We start from the raw sequence: 18,886 nt of genomic DNA, 5'->3' as shown, positions 1-18,886 counted from the left end.
TTCTTGTCTCACTCCTTTTCCTCTTATCAGAGCTCTGATGGGAAGGAGTTATTTCCCTTGAAATCTCTGCCTCTTACAATCTTAGGACACGTGAAAACGTGGGTTTGTAAGGTACCTGGCAGACCACACCAGCCAATGTATGCTTTTACTTCTGAAGTTATGGCAGGTCTATTTCATTTAACTTAAATGCAGGTTTAAATTTGAATAATTGGAAAACATCTTTCATGGAAGATGACAGTAGTATTGAAATTAGTATCTCTACTGCACACGTACATAACACTTATATAGTAAAACACTTTCTGTGGGACCCCAAGGTTCCTAACCTAGAAACATTGCATATCCCTCCCTTGCAGGACTCCTTGGAGTAGCAGGGATCAAAGCACAACACTTCCGATAGTTTCTTTAAAAAAACCAACAACAACCTATCAGGAAAAGACTGACTTAATAGAGTAGCAGTGGTAAAGGTCTCACATCATCCTTAATTCTATGGTTTCCCACGTCCTCCATAGAATTCACAGGCACTGGAGGTAAAACGGAAGGAGTAAGGAGGAAGGGTTTTGTTTTGCGGTACGCGGGCCTCTCACTGCCGTGGCCTCTCTGGTCGCGGAGCGCAGGCTCCGGACACGCAGGCTCAGCGGCCACGGCTCACGGGCCCAGCCGCTCCGCGGCACGTGGGATCTTCCCGGACCGGGACACGAACCCGCGTCCCCTGCATCGGCAGGCGGACTCTCAACCACTGCGCCACCAGGGAAGCCCGGTAGGATTGTTTTCTACAGCTTGACATGTGCGTCCTCCGTGTCGGAGTCCGGCCCAGCCATGCGCCGCCTCTGCAACCTGACAAATACTTACCTGCTTCCGAGTCACACAGTAATGCTGCTCAGCTTTTTCTTGGATGCCATCAACTTGCTCCTAGGTCAGTGCCGCCCACAATGCTCATTTATCGGTCTACAATGGGATGAGTACAGAAAGAGAGCAAGCATTTAGAACTATAAAAAAAAATAAATTTATTTATTTTTGGCTGCGCAGCCATTGCTGCTCGTGGGCTTTCTCTAGTTGCGGCGAGCGGGGTCGGCTCTTCGTTGCGGTGCACGGGCTTCTCATTGCGGTGGCTTCTCTTGTTGCGGAGCACTGGCTGCAGGCACACGGGCTTCAGTAGTTGTGGCGCTTGGGCTCAGTAACTGTGGCTTGTGGGCTCTAGAGCACAGGCTCAGCAGTTGTGGCACACGGGCTTAGCTGCTCCGCGGCATGTGGGATCTTCCCCGACCAGGGTTCGAACCCGTGTCCCCTGCATTGGCAGGCGGTTGCTTAACCACTGCGCCACCAGGGAAGTCCCTAGAACGTTTTATAGCAAACTGATATCGTTCTGGCATTTTTACTGTATTTATCAAAAGCATCAGTCCACAGTGGATTAGACATTTTAAAATAAAAGTTCCTTTATTGCCGAGAATGTCCCTGACATTTAACCCATGGTTTTGTTGGAAGATTTAAGGAGAAAACACTCTCCCAATCTTTTACTTTATTTATTTATTATTTTACTATTCCCTCTGTCTACAGCACTGACGAATTTCTTCTTGAACCTGAAGGCTCAGCTTAATATCGCTTTCACAGGCACCTTCTCTGACTACCCCTACCAAGTCGGATTTAACTGCTGCTTTCCTGGTGCTCCCACACTCCTTATAACTTTATTACCTGTTGTTTCATTCTTCTTTGTTTTACAGATAGTTGTCTGGGTGTCTGTCTTCACTCCACATTAGCCTGTGAGCCCCCGAGGGCAAGGTTCACGTTTTGTTTCTGCTAGTTATCACTGGCCTGTCCATCTTGAACACTGTGATTCTGTCCTTTTCGTATCTGTCTGTGCAAGACACACCGAAGGTACTAAGCACATCTTTGCACAAGAGTTTCCCTACATGCATCTACTTATCCAATAAATAATTTGGGATGCTGCCTCCGTCAGGAACTGCTATACAAATAATACATAAGTAAATAAGTGTCTAAGACCTATTCAGTTTCTGTTTTCATACAGCTTCTATTCTAGTAGGTAGGAATGAATGAATGACAAGGTCAGTGTCCAGGGACTATTTGAAGAAGTACAAGGCTCCATGAGTAGCTAATGCACCTCTCCAGCTTTGTCCTCTCTAGACAGCTTTCCCTTGGCTTGGCAAGGCAAATCAACCAAGGACAGTCAGTCTGGCTTTGAAAGAATCAGACAGAGAGGCTACACTGAAAGTGCTTCAGAAATAGGCACCAGGATCATTCATTTCAGGGCCCAGTCCTGATGTAAGAAATACTGCCTGGTAATCTTGTCACGTTGAAAAGGCTGCATGGGGACTCCCTTATCGTTGTGTCTCAGCCTCACTGTGGGAAATTACAGATTGTGTTGCTGAAAAGGGTCATTTAAAACCCAACATGGGGGGAAAAGATAGGAACAATTGCTTACTCCTCAAAACCAGGGCCTCTGCTTTGGATTTAATTCTGTCACTGCCAAGGGTAGAGTCCAAGATGCCTAAAAGAGAGCTGTTATTTCAAAATGTTTCAAAGCAATGGACTAAATTTGTCTGAGCAGCAGCTTCTGTAATCCAAAGCAGTGGTTTTCAGACCTCAGTTTTTCTTAGGGAGCAGCACCCTTTATTGGAACTAAATCTTATGTGAAAGCTAAAGTTACAAATAACATTAATTTATTCATTCCAAAGGTACTACTTGAGCCCTGCCAAATACCAGACAAGTACTAGGCACTTTTTTTTCACTAGTAGTAAACAAAAGAGGAAAAAGGCTGGTTTTCAAAAAGTTTACCTCCAAATGTGAGGAGAAGACAGTAATAACAGCAATGACAGAAAAGGATCACATGCCATGGAGAAAATAAAGGTGGGGAATGGACTTAGAGAATGGCCAGGATTAGCGCCATATGTAGGGTGGTTAGCAAACGCCTCTTGGATGAGTAAGCATTTGAAGAGACCTGGAGCAGGTGAGGGAAGGAGACTTCAGGATATGAGGGGGAAGCGCATTTTAAGCAAGAGGGCAAGTGCAAAGGTCCAGAGGTAGGTGTGTGCATGCGGAGTTCCAGGAATATCAGGAGGCTAACGAGGCCTGCAGACAGAGGGAATAAGGGACAAATGAGTCTGCAGAGGTAGTGAGGGGTATGAAGAATGGGCAGATTATGATTAAAAGCCATGGCTTTATTTTTTTCTGAGTCCTGAGTGCGATGCAAAGCTGTTGAATTTTGAGCGAGGAGAGACATACCTTGACTTACATTTCAAATCGTGCCTCAGGAAGCAGCACAGCTATGTATCTGTAGTAACTGGCAGAAAAGCAGAGTATATGGGTACAAATGAAGATGTAATGAGGCGAGCTTGTGAAACATCTCTTCCGATTTTGCTTCTCTTTCCTCAGTGAAATAAGAAGCAGACTAATCAGCCAAGAGCTAGTATGGGAGAGGGATTGTTAGAAGCATTAGAAAAAAGGGGAAGGCAGAAAATAGCTTTGCAGCAGGATGGGAGAGTGAATGAACTAGAAAAATAGAATCGCCAGGCAGCACAAAGTCCTGGTCATGAATTTACCATTTGTGATCCTGAATTTCAAGGGAGACCAGTCAGAAGAGTTGTGTATTATTCTCTAGCCACAGTTCAGGTTTAGTTGATTCATCCATCTTCCATAGCATAGTACCAGGGGGAAGGGGACAGAGGGCCTGGCTTCCCCTCAGTTACAGCAGGAAAAGTTGGACTGAATGAAGAGGAAGGGACAAGAGAGAATTTATAGTGATGAACCACAGTATCTAACTTTGGGTGTGAAGGGAAAGGAAACTGAGAAAGGGAAAGATCAAAATACTCTAGGTCCTGATGGGGGTCACAGAACTGTGGAGATTGATATTAGAGGAGTATTTAGGAAAGCATACACAGAAGGACCAGAGTTAGAGTGTCTGAAATTATGTTGGGGGAGGGGCTGGTGCCTTTAGTGTTACAAGGACTAATGTAAGGGCCATGGGAAGGGGCTAAGGGGGAGGGGGGCAGATCATAGGAGAAGACAATGTCAATCACCAAAAGACCCAAGAAGCACCATCTATGTGGACACTGAAGCCACCAAGAAGAGCTATGTGGGAGTCTATAGATGACTGAGGCAGGGTGGTGAGTGAGAGAGTCTTACCACAGGAGCTTCTAAGCCAGACGAGGGCAGTAGGGTGGGGACAGAGGCAATGGCCAGCATGGAAAACCAAATCAATCCTCACGTCTTTTCCTAAGTAGCCACTGAGGCACCACCAGGAAACAGGGTTTACACAGAGGACTGGCATATTTCAGATTGAAGGAGCAGCAAAACTTTGAAACAGGGCTTTAAATAAGCATTTGGGACAAACGCAGTGTCTTACAAATTCCTTGTGCCCATTGGTTTGCGTTTCCCCGTCCTCCGGAATACCCCGGTCTGCCTTTTGTCTACCTTGCACTCCAAGCACCCAACCTCTGCAGCCATTTACACACACAGCTTTAAATAAACACCCACTCCTGGTAAGGGGTTGGCACCTCTTCCTGCTTACTCTCTACCAGCTGCTGTTATGTCTTCTTCAGAGCCCCCATCTTTGCCTCTGTGTTCCAGCCCCTGTTAGCAATCTTTGGACCCATGATTCGGGGACTTGTTTATATTCCTTCTTTGGCTAACTGGACCTAGTCTCTTCCTCCCCTGCTGCAATGGATCAGGACCCTATGGTCCTCCCCCACCCCACAATGTCCTCAGCTTGCCTTTTGTCTGTGGAAAAATCTTAGCCAAAGAATAAGTTTAATCAGAGAGGTGAGAAAATGCAGAAGCAAAGGAAAGCAGTCAAATAGGACAAAATAATAATGGTTTAGTCATTAAACAAAGTCAAGGACATTTAGTTTCTCTTCAAGGGCTATAGATAATATTCTGAGCCCTATCCCTGGAGCTGCTTTGTAGATACTGAAACCCCGACCCGGTGGAAGACATTAATTACATGATAACCAGACCGAAGCCATGACATAAGCTGCCACAATTCCGAGAACTGGCCTCAAAGAAATGGGAACAATCGACCCTGGAACAGAAGACTAGCTGTACTTAAAACAATCAAGATGACGCTGATCAGACCACGGCATGACCAATGTCAAGACGCCCGTCAGAGCTGACTGTGCTGTTTCTGCACGTAGCCCCTGCCTCTGCCTGCAGAAGCTCTTGCCCCCTGAGTGTCAGTGGGGCGGGGGGAGTTGGTCTTTGGACATGAGTCGGCCTCCTCCGCCCTCCGCTGCCATGCCAACAGTTGCCCACCTCCGAAATAAAGCAAACTTTCTTTTCCACCAACCTCGCCTCTTGAGCATTGGCTTTAGGGCAGCGAGCAGCCAGACCCCTTTCAGCACCGCTCTCAACTCTGAATGCTCACCTGGTCTTTATGACGCTCACGGTTTTGGCTTCGTCCGTCAGCCATAAGCATCTGATTGGGAGGAAGGAAGGTGATGGTGCCTGTTGCCCTGCAGAGTAACATGATGATGCTCTAGATGGGGAAAAAGGCTGGATAACTGAAACCTGATAGAAATATTACAAGTACACAACGAGGTATATATGTTATGAATCATCAGTCATGGTTCTATTTGTTTTGTGACAATGTAAAAGTTCCACATCCTTCATCAAGATAGACAATAAAAAACAAAGAAAACATGAGTATCAACTTGAGGAGGAATCACTGCTACCATATCCAGACTTTTTTTTTTCCTTCCAGCTAATTTTGACAAGTAGTATCTCTGTTATAACAACCAGGCCGATCATACTTCATCTCTCCACCCACACCCCAGTCACACACCAAGGGAGAGAAATTTGGAGACAGTACCTCCCCCTCTCACCACCTTTCAAATTCTTCCTTCCAAGATCCTAATCAGGCTCTGGATCCTTCAGAAAGCCTTTCAGAAAAATTCTTTCCTTTCTCTAAACACCGACTTGCATGGGGCCACATGATTGAATGGGCTTCTCTGATTTGTTGATTGTCTCCGGTGGTGGTGGGGGGGGTTCCGACTGCCTCAGATACAGTACAAGCTCCCAGAGGAGGGACTAGCATCTAGGAGCTCCCAGTGCCTCACTGATAGTTGATTTGCTGGCCTTTTCTCTATCCCCACTGCATGGCTGATGTCCAGATGCTGTACAGGAAGCCTCATGAGCAGGGCAGTTTATCCTCTGCTGAGGCAGGAGGTGTGGCTAGAATCGCAGCTGCTGGAGAAGCCCACCTGGTTTAAGCTCTTTGCTCCACTTCTTACACACCATGGTGCCCCGGTCTTGTATCTAATCTCCTTGTGTAGAGTTTTTCTCCCCTGTAAAATGGGGGTGATGATAGAACCCACCTAATAGGTGGTAGTAAGGATTATATTAACAATACATGTATCAATAACATGCTTAGTGTCTGTAATAAAATAAACACTCAACATACCTCTGATACTGTGATTATTTGCTCCTTTTTTCCCCTGTGATCTCTAATTTAGTTCCCTCAGCAGGTCAGAAGGCTTGTAAGCTTTCCCATCTGCACTGGTAAAATTCCATGTTGCTGTTGCACATACCCCTATCATCGATTCAAACTGTTCATAGCTCAGTCATGCCCCTGGCTTCACTGTTGGGATTTAGATAGTCTCTTGGATGTCCTGGGCAATGGTTATGATGATAGCAGGCCTTGCAGTTTATAAAGTGGTTTCATAGCTTTATTCCCTTGATCCTCTCTCAGCACCAGGACTGCCACATACAGTTGTGGAAGTTGTGTACTGCTCAACTCCAGCAGCAACCATTCACATTGTAGCCTACGTGAATGGCGCCCCCTAGTGCTCTGCACTGCACTGCTTTTCACTGCCATATGGTGCTGAACCTGCTCACAGCTGCCCTGTGAGGTTAGTGTTATTATTCCCATTTAAAAAATAAGAATGTTGGGGCTCAAAGGCATTTTTTAAAAAAATCTAAAATACAAAGAAAGAGGCTTTACAATAAGTTTTGTGTGTGTGCCTGCTTCTCATAGTCTATGTATTTTGTCAGTTGCTGCAAAATTACCCTGGAGAGAAGCAAACAATCAATTTCAAACTGTTTGCCTTTATTGCATCTTCTTCTCCACCACCACACTGAGAAATGGAAAATCCAATAACTAATAAAGAGCACAGTAAAGTCCTTTCCCTCTGTTGAAAGGATTTAATCATTGGGGTGAACTCCACAAATATTTGTGCAGTGGATGAGGGAGTGAGTCAGCTAAGCAAGTGCTTCCTTGTGCCAAGGCTTCCTGGAGCTTCCTGCATGGTCTTTGGGTGATAGGGTGGCTCTGACCTGAGTGGGTCTGTCTGTTGGAAGGAATGCTCAGCCCCTGTACTCACCAGGCTCCTAAGAATGAACACACACATCGATGATGACTATTGCCTGGGCAGCCTGTCCATGGTCCCCGGTTCCATCTCTGCCTATCTGTTTGTCAGGACTCATTGTGACATTGACTGAGACTCAGGCAATCCACCAGGTATCCGTTTTCCAGAGAAAGGCTGTCAGTGTACACAGAGGTTATTTTCAGTACCCACAGCTTTGAATGATCCTCCCCTCCTCTTGCAGTTTGCCTTTGAGTGGGGCCCACCAGGCTCTTGGCAGTAGGAACTGTCTGTCATCTTTCCCAGGGTCTGGCCTGCAGCACGACTCCTTCCCATCCGGATCTCATAGTGTCTGCCCCTGGGGCACTCTGTATTCCATGACTTTTGTCAAACACTGATTTCTTGGGGAGGGCGAAACCAGCTTTTTAGCAAAGCCTTAAAGCCATCTCCATAGTCTGATCCCAATCCACTATCTGACCCCTCTTTCCAGCCTCTCTCTCTTCACTCCCACATAAACTCCTGCTGCACTAGCCTGGTGCTAACTCTCAGCCTTCCCGCCTCTCGTCTCCTGCTGTTTGCTCTGCTTGGGATGCCCAGGTGTCTCTGCCTGAGCAGAGTTCTCATTGCCTCTTTCTCTCATGCTTGGTTTGGTCAGCACCAACTGCCCCTTCCTTTTCATGTTGATGTCATTCCAATTTAGAAAATGTCTCGTTCCTAACTATTCCACTCTGCTGCCTATTAGAGAGTCATCTTCCATGCCTCACCTTTTTATCAGTCTTAACGTAAGTTGCTAAAAGTCACGCTCTGTGTTTGTCTACCTTCTCCACTAGACTGCAAGTTTCTTGAGGGCAAGAGCCATTATTTATCTACCTCTGACCGGGGCTGCTCCATGGCTGGCCAGATTCAATTGAATTTCTAAACAATCTAAATGAAGCTCTCCCCTTGATGACAGGTGAGGGTAACTGTGTGTGCATTTATGGGATGGTTGTTGCCAGGAGACACGAGACAATCACTTTCAACATTGCTCTTTGGAAATGAAGCAGAAGGCAGCTGGATGCCGGAGAAGCCCTTTCTGGCAATTAGACTGGCAAGTAACCAGATCCAGCAATGGCAGATGGGAGGTCTCATCAGCTCTTACCCTGTGTCTCTGTCTGGCTTTATTCCCAGGATAATGCCTGACCAGAGGCGACACTGGGAAGCCCGTAATTTCAGAATCTGATCTCCAATTCAGGACAAAGTGGGAGGGAAGCCATATATCCTACCAGCTCCTGCAATGAGTTAGTGCTGCAGATTGAGTAGGATTCCAGTGACCTACAGGGTATGGACCGGGACAAGGCAGATGCTGCCTGCTATGGAGGCTTCCAGGGTGGCCACAAGTTCTGCCATTACTTTGGTAATCATTTGATCCAGTGATGAATTGGCTCTCATACAGTTACTTTGCAACCTTTCTCTTGAAAAAGGCTGAGTAAAAGCCAACTTGGTTCAGGTCCTCTAGTTTTCCTCCTCTTGGCCCTCTCTCTGCCCTGTAGGCGTCAGAATCCTCATTCTTTCTCTTTATTCCAGGCAAATGCTTCCAGGCCCCTCGATTACAAAGAGGGATTTTAAAAAGTCCCCCCAGGGCAGTTGCATTTTGAATTCTAGGCATCAGCCATCAGAGAAAGGAATACAAGGACAGGGTAGCTTGACTTTTCTGGTGCTCTTGAAATCACGCCATGGACTGACCTCTTCTTTCAGCTCATATATATGTAGATATCTACCACAGTTCTTGGCACATTATGAAGGTTCAGTAAATGTTTGTTGAATTTAACTCATAAGCTGTATGAAAACAAACCTGATCAGTAAGCTTTTATGAAAAATCTACTGTTATTATAGTATTATCAAGAATAAAGAAGCAACAGGAAAATAAGTGCTCCCTGGCCCAATATCTAGACCAGCTGAGAAGTCAACACAGATAGAGAGGAAGGGATAATGGTAATCATATTAACAACAGTACTAGTAGTAATGGTAACTCCCATTGTTCGAACAGCTACTATGTGCCAGGGACTTGACATACTTTTTCACGTTGTTTCTCACATTTATTTCTCACAACAATCCTGTGAGGTTATTATGATGCCCATCTTCCAAAGGAAGGAAGTGAAACTCAGAATTTGAACAACTTTTCCAAAGACATACAAATAATAAATGATGGAGCCAAGATGGCAAGTACAGTCTGTCTGAGAAAGCTAATATTCTTTCTATGATACCATGTTGTTGCAGTGACCGTGGCAAAGCTAAGATGGAGGGAAGAAGAGAGAAACAGATTCCATACATGTGTGTTTAAACGATTTGGAGAAAAGGAGCTTGCTGCAGAGTAAGGATGCCCCAAGGGGACATTGTGGAGAGGTCGGCTTTATATAAGAAACAGGCTTTATTCTGAAGATTTATTTGCAGTTCTGATTATCCTTAGACTACCTCCTTCCAATGATGAATAGTCAGGGAACTGTGTTCAAAAGTCATTTGAAATAATACACGAGGAGCTCTGTAGGAAGAGCTTTGGGATCTGACTAAACATATAAGTGGCACACTGCCAGGTATCCATTAATGTTGACTACATGGCAGGATAGAGAAATATGTCAGAAGGAAATCAGAAGGAACATCAGAAGTAAATTAAAAAGGGATATGAACTCCAGGCAGAAAGCATGGCAAGTGCAAAGGCTCTGAGGTCGAAAAGAGCCTGGAGGGTTTGAGGAACTAAAAAGCTGGAGCTAGAGCATAGGCCTGAGAGGTAGACAGGGACTAGATCAGGGGCAGCCCGTCACCCAGAGGAAGGGGTATTTGTGTGTTATTCTGATTGCAGTAAGAAACAACTGGAAGGTCTGAGCAAAGGGAAGACATAGTTTGTGTTTAAAGATCACTCTTGACATTGACCCAATGTCTACTTCAATACGATTCTGAGTTTAGTAGCATTTACTGGGCATGTATTTTGTGCCAATCACCATACTAGATACACACACACACACACACACACACACACACACACACACACACACACACTATCTATCTATCTATCATCTATCTATCCATCCATCCATTTATCTATCTATCTATCCATCCTTCTACCATCTTCACTCTCTAGCCCACTATTCGAGATGCATGTTATTATGCCCATTTTGAAATGGAGAAGCCACAGAACAGAGAGGGACTCAGGCCAAGTCACAGAACTGTGGGTTGAGATTAGAGCCAGGGTTTGAACCAGGATTGGCTCAATGTTTTTTACTCTTTCCACTTTGCCATGCTATCTCATCCATAAAATTATGGGGTTTATGAAGATCTGATTAATAAAATTATCTCAAGAGTGAAAAAGCCAAAACACTTCTGCACCAGCTTTCATTTTTGCAAACAGTTTTCTGACCAGAGCTGCCCTGGTTTCGGCTGTGCTGCTCCTGAGGGCCTGTCTTGCCACCCTGTGGAAGCTGCAGACAGAGGTGTTCCAGGTCCCTCAGGAACACTTGCAGGCAGGCTTCACAGAGTATTGCCTTATACCTGCACTATGGGCCTCCCACCCAGAGGTGCTCTGTGGTGCAAGATGCTGCAGGATCCACTTGACATCTGGGCTTGAACAACCCGAATATAGGAAGTGTTAACATTCCATGGGTGAACTTGTATGGGATTGAACAATTACCTTGTAGAGGCCTCTAACTGTAGAGGCTGCTTCGTAAAGCACGTCCTTATGTTTTCTCCCCCTTGACTTTCCCCTCTCTTCTGCTTCCTGGGATCGTACCTCTCCAATAAACTGTTGGTGCAGAAGCTGTTGCCTCAGGCTCTGTTGTCTAAGACAGTTTTTCTCTACAGCTCTTCCCTTTCTTCCACGATATTTCTCTCATTTTGTTCTCAAGGCTGGTTCTTCTTCTAGATGGACAGCTGGTTGTGGCTTGCTAGGTCCCAAAACACCCTTCCACCTAACGTTACTCTGAGTCTTAGGTTCTAGTCTCATAGCTGGTGGTTGTGGAAGGAATGTACTAGGCAATGAGAGACATGATGTAGTAACATCTGTTAACCAAATAGCTGAACTTTTAGAAGCACTGAACACAAGGCACTTTTTAGCCTTGTGGAGAAGATGGAAGAAACGAATATTGATTGTTCATCTGTTATGTGCAATATTCCCTCATATGTTTAGTCACCAAGTGTTCCTCTACTGCCTTCCGTATGCTGGCCACTGTCTTAGGGGAGTCCTGGGGATCCCAGCTGAAGGAGGAAGCCCTTGCCTTCAAAGAGCTTTTGGTTCAATGAATGTTGGGCTCTGTGCTGGACCGTTTTATTGAAGATGGGTCATTTGTTAAGTGCTTTCATATCCATCATTTCACTGGACTCTGAAGACCAAGTTGTACAGAGGATTGTATCTCCAACTGGTGAGAAAACTGAGGTTTAGTGACATTACGTGACGCTTAGGTATGAACTTAGATCTTCTGACCCTAATTCCACAGCTTTTCCTAACCCACCTAGCTGACGCTTGACTGCATACAGCTGCTAGGGTGGCTTTCCTCACTTCAGACTTTACCCTCTGGTTGCTTACATGTCACTCTGTGTGTCCCTGAAGTTGCCAGAGAAACATGGGTAGTTTGTATGTTCAGCTTCTGTTAGAAGTGCACAGCCTGCAGCAGGAAGTGTTCCTTGAGGTCCTCACTTGTCCTGGTCACATGGTTTGTTAGAAAGAAAAGGGCCATTGTGTTACAATGTCATACATACAAACCCAAGTGTTCAAAAATCTCTACGCCTGAAAAATGCCTTTGCGAAGTTAAAATTGAGTATTGGGTACCCAGGCCCCAAATTAAAGAAAACGTTAACATATGATTTCCTCTAGCAAAGTGTATAGGAATTAGAGGTCATTAGGAAACATTCCAGAAGGCTGTGCAGGGTCACCTCATTCTAAAGGAGGGCAGGAGCTTCTGAAATTTTCCCCAAAGCCAAAACAACTTGGCTCCATCACTCACTAATGACTTTGCCTAACCTTTAAAAATTACTTCCCAGATAAAAAAAAAAAAATATTTAAGCAAGTCTTTCACAAGATAACCAAATAAGGTTTTTAAAAATCTGTAAAATGGAAACTGAACCTCTGTAAAATAGAAACTTAACCTCAGATACAAAAGCCAAGGCATTAACCAGATCCACAATTCTGTGGTATTGGAATACTGGTATCGAGCAAAAATGAGTTATTGAATCACTTCAGCAAAGTTTACTCAGGGAGAAAATTCATTTACTTATAAAAAGCAAGTTAATTCACCATCCCAGGGAACTTTTGTTCCTCCCACTTACGAAGTCAGGGCTCCCTTATTAAGCCAGAGTACTCTGCCAGGACAATACTGAAGAATATTGCAGATTTTTATTGCCTCTGGGGTATGTCTGTGCACAGATGGCCTTGAAAATTAAACAGTATTTTGGAGTGAATTTAGTCTTTTTTTTTCCAACCCAACTCCCGTGAATGGAAGCAACGCCATGTTCTTTAGCTTCTGAGGAGCCCCTCCAGATAAATGGCCAAACAAACCTTCGTGCACACACCCTTTACGTTTATACTGAAAGCCTATAAATACATGTTTATGCAAACTCCCCAACGAGTTATGGATTGTGACAACCTCTAGAAATAAATCCTAGACCGCACCGATTTTAACTTCACTACTGCTGAATTTTCCTGAGATAGGGCCCTTGACTCAGCCCCTACTCAAAGGTCTATGCAGTCTGAATGCCAGCATTTTGCATCTTCTGTGGCCCAAGGCAGTGTGGAGGCTACGTTGTCCTCCAACGGACACGTCCTGCCTCCGAAAGTGTGGATCGAAGTGGTTCTGAAGAATGTCATCGGAAAGCATCAGCTTTCTAAGCTGACTTTCGTTAACTTCTAGGGGTTTTCACCCTGGAGGCATCCAAAGTATTGAGTGGGAGAGGTGGTACTAAATTCCCTCAAATTCATTCTGGGGAAAATTGGTGAAAAATTTTATGCATGTCATTTCCTGGTTCAGAAATCTTCAATAGCTTCTTCCATTCAAATGATTAAAAGCCAGGTTCTCTAACCTGGCAACCACACCTCCTTTCACCTGGAGTCATTCACTCATCAGATATTTATTGAGGGCTTACTAACTAAGCATTGTGCTCTGGGGCATCAGCACCCCTGGCTTCAGAGACCTGACGTCTATGGGCGACAATCACACAGCTAAGTATTTCATTATAACGGTCCTAAGTGTCGTGGCGGAGAGGTACAGGGCACTGGGAGAGCTTCCCAGTGAGTATCCAGACCTGGGCTGGAGAGCCTGAAGAAGCTGAAGAACCAGGAAACAGTTGAGGCTGAAGACCACGGACAAAGAGGTCCAGGACAAGAGAGACAGGGAAGCCTGGGTCATGCTGGGCCTTCAAGAAACTTCTACGTGAAGAATCTGGGTCCTTGTCGTACGAGAAATTAGAAGCCACTGTGGGATTTCAAGCAGCGGGATAATGTGATTAACCTTGTTTTTAAACATATCACTTTGGTTGCCGTTTAGAAGTGGTTCGGAGATAGAGCCCTGGGGGGTGGGGGGGCAAGGAACCAGCCAAGAACCTGTCGCGGTGGCCCAGAAGGAGATGCGAGGGCACTTGGGATAACGATGGTAATGTTGGAGAAGGTGAAAAGTGAATGGAGTTGTATAGTGGGATTTCTTTTGTGCTTAAGATCATTGCTATTCTATCCCCTGTTCTAGGGTAACTACCTAAGGTCAGGAGGAAATGATGCAGACTTTGGAGGCAGGAGTCCTAGAATACACTCGAATTCTGCAACTCACTAGCCTATCACAGAATAGGCCATAAACAATACTTGCTAAATGATGAATAAATGGAAGAATTATTTAATAGAAGAATTGTTATAAAAATTAAGAGAAACCCAAAATTAAAGAGTTTAAAAGGTGTTTAATACATAGCTAACATTCAGGAATGTCAGTTTCTTTACTTTAGCTCAATAAACATTCTTTGGGCCCCCAAAATGTGCTATGTGCAAGGTGCTGAATTTCTGTGATGGCAATGGGCAGCCAGTACAATTAATTGGTGTGATCTCCCCCAAGAACAGATAAAATGGTGATGAAGGAAGAGGAAGTTAATTATGTTAATCACTTCAATAGTTGTCCTTTGCCTTGGTCTTTTGAATGAGATGCAGTGAATGACTATTATCTTTGAGGAAATTTGAGTTCGTCTGTGTTCAGATTTATATTTCACTCTTGACAAAACATCATTTCCTGATTCTATGAAAATAAAACTAAAGGGCTTTCTTCAACATTGACTAGTTCTTAAAAATACCATTTAGACAAATATCAACTTTCTCTTTCAAAATGTATGACTGCTTCTATTCCACTTGGGATCAACACTCCTACAGAATCTATGAGTGATTCAGGCAGAAATGTTTTCAGTAATTTCATATTTATTTCATTGACCTCCTAGAAGAACAGCACTGTCAGAACAACTCAAAATTCAATTTTATACAATCTAGGAGCATATCGTGCCTGAACTTATAGAATAAATGCAAATTATTTATCAAACTTTTATTGAGGACCTGGTACATGCCAAGCCCTGTGCTAAGGGCTGTGGAAGATCCAAAGATAAGCAAGAAATTTCCCTCATGTACTAGAAACCCACAGTCCATTAAGACATAAAGATAAGCCCATGAATATTGGCTATTTAAGAAAGGTAAGTTCCAGTGAAATCTCATGGAGAGGTGGGAGCATGGAGGTGGAAAATGTACTCTCTGTGTACCTTCACAAAGCAGAAATAGAAAGATGTCATCCAGGTGGGTTTTACTGGAAAAATAAAAGCTAAATCACAACGACAACTTTCTTAATAGACAGAGGGAGTGAATATAAATTTAGCTTATCAATTTTCCCCCTTAAATCATATCTAGCAGTTAGGAGTTTGGGGTTGTAAGTGACAGAAAATTTAATTCAAACTAGCTTAAGCAAAAGAGAAAGTTCATGACTCATGTAAATGAAAACTCCAGTGGTGGACCTGGCTCGAGCCATGGTCCTCAAAGGTGCATGGCTCTGATGCCTGCTGTGTTACCCCATTCTCAGGGAGACTTTTCTTCCATGATCAGACGTTGGCTGCTTCCAGACAGGCCTTGAATCCTTCTCCCTCCAGCTTCAAGTAAATGAGAACCTATTCCCCAGAAACTCCAGAAGTTTTCGGGATCTCATATGGTCTGATTGTCCATTTTAACCATTTCTAAACCAATCACTATGATCAGGAGAAGTCAGTATACTGATTGGCTGTGGCCAATAAGGATTTACCTTGGAGCTTGGAGTGGGTTCAACTCTAACCATACTGCATAACCGAGGAGCAGGCAAAATTCAAGTGCACTTTACCAAAAGAAGGGTAAAGGAGTTTGGGTGGCAAAAAGTATATCATATGGAACTAGGCAGATCAATTAATGAAGAGTATATTAGAAGTGGTGATTAGAACAAAAAAGTGATAATTTTTTCCAAATCGCTTTAAAGCTAAAACATGACTGGTGCACTCTGATGTTGCTCCTCATCTTTGGTTTTCAAAAATTCTGCATCTTCTCCATATGTCAATTTATTAGACATTTGCTGAGGCCTCATGTAGCTAGAACTGAGTTAGATGTTTGGGGCATAATGACATTGTCTTTACTCTTAACAGCTTGCCATCCCCGAAATAAACAGGAATGACAGGATCAGAAAACTTCAAGGTTTCTGTTTTTCTCTTTTTAAAGTATTTTCAGACAATATGAATGTGATATTATTAATAAACTGGAAAAGAGACTCAATAAGCCAATAAAGAAATTGTTTTGCTATTGGACTGCGTTTGTTGGCTCTGATATATGAGCTCTTCAACATATCAAGACAATGTCTATCTTTAATCCAGCTGTCAAAGTGACCCTCTTAAAATGTGGATATAAATCAGGGATTCGCTTATTTGATCAATTCCAAATTCTTAAGCATAGTTCTCAACTGTGGCCTCATTCTCTACCAATTCTTGTTCAAACACTTGATATTTCAGATCTAGTGAATTCCTCAGGCCTCATATATGCTTACTATATCATGCTGTTTCTTCTGTCCTATTTTCCACATACTTACAGATCAAATGTCACCTCTTCTGAGCAGCCTTCCTATAAATCTCCTGCACAGATTCAGAAGTTCCCTTCTGTGATCTTCCATAGCATTGTATAAAATTTATGTCTTTGTTGAGCACTCATACATTGCATTGTAGTGGATTTTTCTTTGCCCATCTCCCACACCTTGGGACTATGAGAACCTTGGAAGGAAGCAGTGTCATTTATTTTTGTATCTCCAAGACTAGCTTAATATAGGGCACTTAGGCATTAGTTGAGGGTTAAAGAAATGTGAACTGAGGATAGCCTGAAGATGTTGCAACAAGATCCATTTCCAACTATTATTTTCCAGCAGAAATCTATTTACTTAATTATTCATCTGGAAAATGTGTTTAAATGAATTTTTACCTATATAGGATTATTTTCAAAGTGGTTCAACCATTTTAAAAATCAGCTTTCTGGATCATTTATCAGAATCACTTTAAGAAGCAGAAACACCAAGGTAGAGCAGGAACAAAACTAGAAGGGCTTAAGAACATGTGAATTTCTGTCCTGCCTCCACAGCTAACATGCTTCATGACCTTTCTGTTAATCACTAGGCATCTCAGTTTTCTCATCTGTAAAATGGAACCTGAGAAGTTCATCTGAGCTAGAGCCCCTCACTCTATACCATAGACAGACTCGAAGGAACTATAGGGTTGTAAGGAACTGTAAGATTATCTTTTCCAACTTTCTTTCCGGATACAGAAATTTGCTGATCAGCCTTCTCAGGAGGTGGCATCTGGCATCTGACTGAGCTCTCCAGGAAGAAGGCATTCATTTCCTGTAAGGCTCCAACGCTCCATTGCTGGACAATGCTCATGTTAGAAAGTTCTCTGCACTGAGCCAAAGTCTGCTTCTTCTCTGTGACTTTACTCATTGATCTTGATCAGCCCTCTGGAGTCACAAGAATGTCAATTCCATTTGAGTCCATGATGGCCCTTCAATCATTGAGATAGCTGTCACAGTTTCCCGGTGCCTCATTTTCAGATTAAAAAGCCTAAGCTTATTCAAGCATCCTTTACAGGTCTCAGATGCTGATCCCCTCATCTTTCTGACCACCATCCTTAGAACGTGCTCCGTTGCACCTCTGGAAGAGAACAAAATGCACAGAAGTGTCTGATCCAGACAGATCCAGGAAATCATGGTTCCCTTTGAGCTGGGCATTGTATTTCTTCCCTCATGGCTTAATGGCTCAACAATTTTAGGTTTCTTCAGCATCAGAATCCTGTTGGCTCAGGTTGTGCTTGTGGTCAGTTCATATTTGAAATATTTCATAATTTAAATTATAAATATCTTAAAAAATCCTCTGTCAATCTAAGTCACCCCTTCTTGTACTTAGGCAATTTGTTTTTTAACCCTAAATGGAGGGGTCTGCATTTATCTATATTGTTCTCAATCCTTAAGTACCACAACCCTTCCATGAATCATTTTACAAAGTAGTGACCACAAGTAATGATCACGGGCTGAGGTATTGAACCAGGATCTCCCCTGGTGCTCCTGTTCTTCCTGCCTCATCTACTTGGCTGGCTGACATCTGGCTTGAAAGTCTACTCAGACTCTCTTCTTTGCCTGTTTCCTTTCTCCTCACAACAGTGAACCTTCCACTCTTCAAAACCCTTCTTTTTGGGAGTACCTATGTCTACCAGTAAGAAATAACTCTCATAACCAGCCTCAGCCTGCAAAACTACTACTGCCTTAGGAAGACCCTAGTCCCTCTTCATAGGAGGTGCATCATGGATTCTGGAACATGGAAGGTGCTCAACATATGCTGATTAAAGATTGGACTTAATGGGATGGCTCTATCAGAGAAAAGGAAGTGAATCACAAATAGATAAATGAGGCTAAAACCCTTTAAGTACCCAAAACATCTGAGAGCAATATGATTTCTAGTTGAAGAGAACTTGAGGAAGGAGGCTTTAGAGAAATGATATGCTGCTTAGAGTTAAATAAGGATAACACATGATGAATTTGGTTTCAAATGTGAAACTGCTAAAATAAGCTGTGTGAGAAAGGATCACATTAAGAATTTTAGAAAGAAAAGCACCTCTTTTGATGTGGTCAGACTCCCTGATTTGATATATCAGGTCCAGCGGAGCAAGTATAATGTTTGAGAAGGTATCATTTTTGGTTGGAAAGTCTTGGGTGGAGTTCAGCTTCTCCTTGCTCCACACCCCAGACTTTTCAGAGCTACTTAAGGCTGAAGAGGTGTACTCAATCCTGCATTTAGGCAACTCTAACTGTCTTAGATTCTCCTCAAGAAGTAGCACCACATAGTTGTTGTTATGGACATAACATCTGTGTCTCCCCAAATTCTTATGTTGAATTCCTAACCACCAACGTAACGGAATTAGGATGTGGGGCTTTTGGGAGGTCATGAGGTCATGAGTGTGGAACCCTCATGAATGGGATTTGTGCCCTTATTAGAGACCCCAGAGATCCCTCTTTGCTCTGCACCATATGAGGATACAAGGAGAAAGAC

Source organism: Kogia breviceps, chromosome 11 (genome assembly GCF_026419965.1).
Source record: "Kogia breviceps isolate mKogBre1 chromosome 11, mKogBre1 haplotype 1, whole genome shotgun sequence".
NCBI classification, from domain to species: Eukaryota; Metazoa; Chordata; class Mammalia; order Artiodactyla; family Physeteridae; genus Kogia; species Kogia breviceps.
This window is presented reverse-complemented; position numbering follows the sequence as displayed.